The following is a 4,395-nucleotide window of genomic DNA, read 5'->3' as shown; positions in this document are numbered from 1 at the left end:
GAGAGTAGCTTGAGAAAGAGATTAGGGGATGAGAGAGGTTCAGATAATAAGACAGAGTATGCAGTGGGAGAGGGAGAGCAAGGGTGAGAGAGTGAGAGAGAGTAGGGGATTGGAGAGGAGAGAGAGAGAGTAGCCTGAGAGAGAGAGTAGGTGGTGGGAGAGGGAGTGGGAGAGGGAGAGGGAAAGAGAGAGGGGATGGGAGAGAGTGAGAGAGAGTAGGTGGTGGGAGAGGGAGAGTGTGTGAGAGAGAGAGTAGGGGATGGTATAGAGAGAGAGAGAGAGAGTAGGTGGTGGGAGAGGGAGAGGGAGAGAGAGAGAGAGAGAGAGAGAGAGAGAGAGAGAGAGAGTAGGTAGTGGGAGAGGGAGATAGATAGAAAGAGAGTAGGGGATGGGAGAGAGAGTAGGGGGTGGGAGAATGAGAGAGAGAGTAGGGGATGGAAGAGAGTGAGAGAGAGAATAGGTGGTGGGAGAAGGAGAGAGAGAGGGTAAGTGATAGAGAGAGTGAGAGAGAGAGAGTAGGGAATGAGCGAGAGTGAGAGAGAGTAGGTGGTGGGGGAGAGAGAGAGAGGGAGAGAGAGAGAGAGAGAGAAGGGGATGGGAGAGGAGAGAGAGTGAGAGAGAGAGTAGGGGATGGGAGAGAAGAGAGTGAGTGAGAGAGAGAGTAGGGAGAGAGTGAGTACTAGATGGAGGATGGTGGGATAGGGAAAGATTAATTTTCACATAGTGCATATGTGCTATAGTGCATACACACTATACGAAAACACCAAAAAATGGTCATAACAAAAGTTTGGGTCCCTACCGATCCATATTTAGCATTTTTTCTATTGTGTATTCTGTTGTTGACAAAAAACATGGTTTTCAAGCTGTTGGAAGTTAGCAAACACTATTTGAAGGCTTTTTGAGTATTCTTTCTATAGAAAAGGTTAGTTTAGTCCTTTTTAAATATTCTTTGTTATTATATAGAGATAAATTTGATTATAATTTGACACGTTATTTAATATATAGTGAATTCATTGAAATTTGTATGCTTGAACGAATTGTTGTTTGAAAATGGTTAGAAATTTGACAAGTTGTTTAATATATATTATGTATTCATTGAAATAATTTTAATTTGTATATGTATTTGAATGATTTGTAATTTACAAATTATAAGTAATTCAAATGTTTGAATAATTTGACATACAAAAATCATCATCATGCCAAGGAAGAAACCAAAAACTCAAACAATGGAAGAGAGGGAGAAAGATTTGGAAATTAAAAGAGATAAAATGAAACTACTACATGAACAAAGAAAATTTCAAAGAAATAATGAAAAATTATTTTTCGAATAGGAACAAGAACCACCGATACAAAGAACAAAGAGGAAGAATTGGAAAGACAAAGAGAATGAATGAGACTGTTATGCTCAAGAGGACAATTGAATTGTGAAGCTACACCATCTTCCAATGTTGGAGTCATATCATCATCGCATGTTGAAGAGACACTAATTTTGAGATCTGATGATGTACACACTCCATCATGTCATGTTGAAGGCACAACATCAACATATCAAGTAGGTGATATTCCATCTTTTGCATCTCATTGCCAAGGCACATCATATTTGGTTCAAGGTATGCAAAGCACTCAACCTTATGTTGATGTTCAAAATATTGAGGGAATAGAAGAGATTATAACACCTTTTAGAATTTGTTTTAGAATACCAAAATATTTGATTGATATTGACACTAATATTTTGAAATCAATGTCTGACAAGATAAGCAAGCGTACTTGTCAAAGAAAAGTTAATTGTATGTGGAGATTATTCTTTAAAGAGTTGAATAGTATAGGTCAATGCCAATTATTTGTTGAAATGATAATTTTTTTAAAATTTAGGCCTATCATGAAGATTCTTGGGCTAAGAATGATGGACGATTCAAATGAAAAAAATATTGTAAAGAATTTAATGAGTGCTTATGACAAAGTGGGTTCTAAATTATGCACCAAAGATAGTAATATCACAAGATGAGTACTTACATCAACACTAGTAAGTACCCAAATGAAGAAAGCTTGACTCATGAGAAAGACAAGAAAAATATTAAAAATCAGTAGAGGTACTCTAAGGAGAGCCATGCTAAGGCGTGAGAGATTGGAAGATCCAACAAAAAATGAGTTATGGAATTTTAGTGGTAGACTATCGTGAAAGGGTAAAGAAATTAGTGAAGCTTTGAAATCATTGATTGAAGATTTTTGGACAAATAACACACATGTTTCCCCTAATCAAAGAGATGTTGTAAGAAGGAGTATTGGTAGCCAAAATCACGATCCACATGCGAAACATTTTTTGGACTCAACTAAGACACAATTTTTTGCAAAATTTATTGGTATGTATCCTCAAATTTGAATAAGTCAAAGGTTTTTGAGATGGGTAAACCTTTTTATGTGAAGATAAATCACACATGCACAAATTTTTCTAGTAGGATACATATTGAATTTTCTAACCATTTGATGTTTTTAGGCATATATGTTTTTGCCTGCTAAGTTTGTTTTGCAAGATTGTGACATGAATGAGCCTCCTAGATCTTCAAGGGAATTCATATCCAACATTTTATGTGAAATAGGGGATGACCAACAATTTTACAAGACATCATGCTTGGATGGTACATGCTTATTTTGTCATTCTTTTCATCTTTTATCAACTTGTGAACGTATGGATAATACACATGCAAATGGAAATGAAATAGTAGATTACAAAAAATATAAGATAGTGACATATGCTCTAAAAGATGGGAAATAGGGTAAAAGATGTGATTTAGTTATTTAAAAGATTCCAATGTACGAGTTCATGAATATTTTTTGTGAAAAGATTATTTACAAATATGCAAGGCATACACATAGAGCTTGATGGCTAGATTTGCAATTTAAGTTGTGCAAGGATACGTTTCCACTGGATGCTATTGTTTTGGTTGTAGACTTTGCAGAGAACTACACACTACACACTACAACCACAAAATGAGGTGCAAAAAAAGTATTATACTTCTCAAGAGGTTTCCATATATGTTCACATAAAATTCATGCACTCACCTAAAAGTATAGAGGATGACATGAAGATTTTGAGGGAGTACCATTTTTACATCAGTGATGATTGATCATATTCTATAGAGTTTGTACATGGTTGTTTTCAACTATTTTATGGAGATTTGGCTAACAGGGGCATACCATATCGTCAACACATTATTTGGTCAGACAATTGCACATCTCAATTCAAGAATGCATGAATGTTCTACTGGTTGAGTAGGATGCACAGGTTGTCTAGAATTCAATATATCTAAAATTTCAAAGAGGTTGGTCATGGAAAGGGAGAGTACGATGGTGTAGACACATGCATCAAAAGAGCCTTAGCTTGTGAAGAACTAAAGTGCAAAGATGGAGCAATATTCAGAGATGTAAAATCCATCGTCTAGTGGTGTAACACTACAATGGGTCCAGGTAAGGAAGGTGAGTCTATGGTTCATAGATTTTTTTGGTTGATAGATAATACTAACATTGCACCATATGAGGATTATTGCACACTAACAGGATCAAGTGAGTTGCACTCTTTTAGAAGATCTGATGTAGGTTCATCGAGTATCCACACATGAAAAATGGTATGCTATTGTCCATCATGTGCAGAGGAAAATTGGGATGAGTGTGAGTCAAATGAATGGGTGGACAAATGGGATATATAGGTTTTGGACCCAATTGACACCTATCGTCCCCCACAAGCACTAGAAATAGTTGAGATGGATTTGTCCTTTGACTTTGACCACTTGTATGATTTAGTGCAACTTAGTAATATATATATATATATCATTGTAATTTGAATATGTAACTTTATAACTTTTACCTGAGTAATTTTTGAATTAATGACTATATTTTGTACATTTATCACTATAGGCCATGTTTTTTTTGTTATTAGACCTAAAGATAATGAAGAAGGGACAAATTATTATTTTTGTCATTGTGTCCAAGCCAAAAAAAAATTGGATCACTCGGTTATAGATGGTGAAGGTTTAGAGTACCATATCGATGTAGTGGTTGTAATCGATACATGGCTTAGATGATATTTTATAAAGAACCCTAACTTGTGGTTATTTGAGGATTGGAAAATATAGAGGAAGATTCTTCTTTATTCAAACCTTATTGTTGCATCAAATGTCCACTTGATAAAATATGGTGTAAAACCACATAATAAGACTCTTTGGACAGTTCACAAGTTAGACCACGAGGTAATATTCGAGACATTAAGATGTAGAGCAGATCCAGTTTGTTCATTAGAATGAATAGGGAGAGAGGGAGAGAGAGAGAGAGTGGTCCAGGGGCACCTTGAATCATAGGGCCCTCACTTTTTAATTTTTGTTGTGTTATGCTCCAAGTGAG

This window comes from Cupressus sempervirens, chromosome 2 (assembly GCF_028749045.1).
Source record: "Cupressus sempervirens isolate cs-2001-9-10 chromosome 2, ASM2874904v1, whole genome shotgun sequence".
Taxonomy (NCBI): domain Eukaryota; kingdom Viridiplantae; phylum Streptophyta; class Pinopsida; order Cupressales; family Cupressaceae; genus Cupressus; species Cupressus sempervirens.
This window is presented reverse-complemented; position numbering follows the sequence as displayed.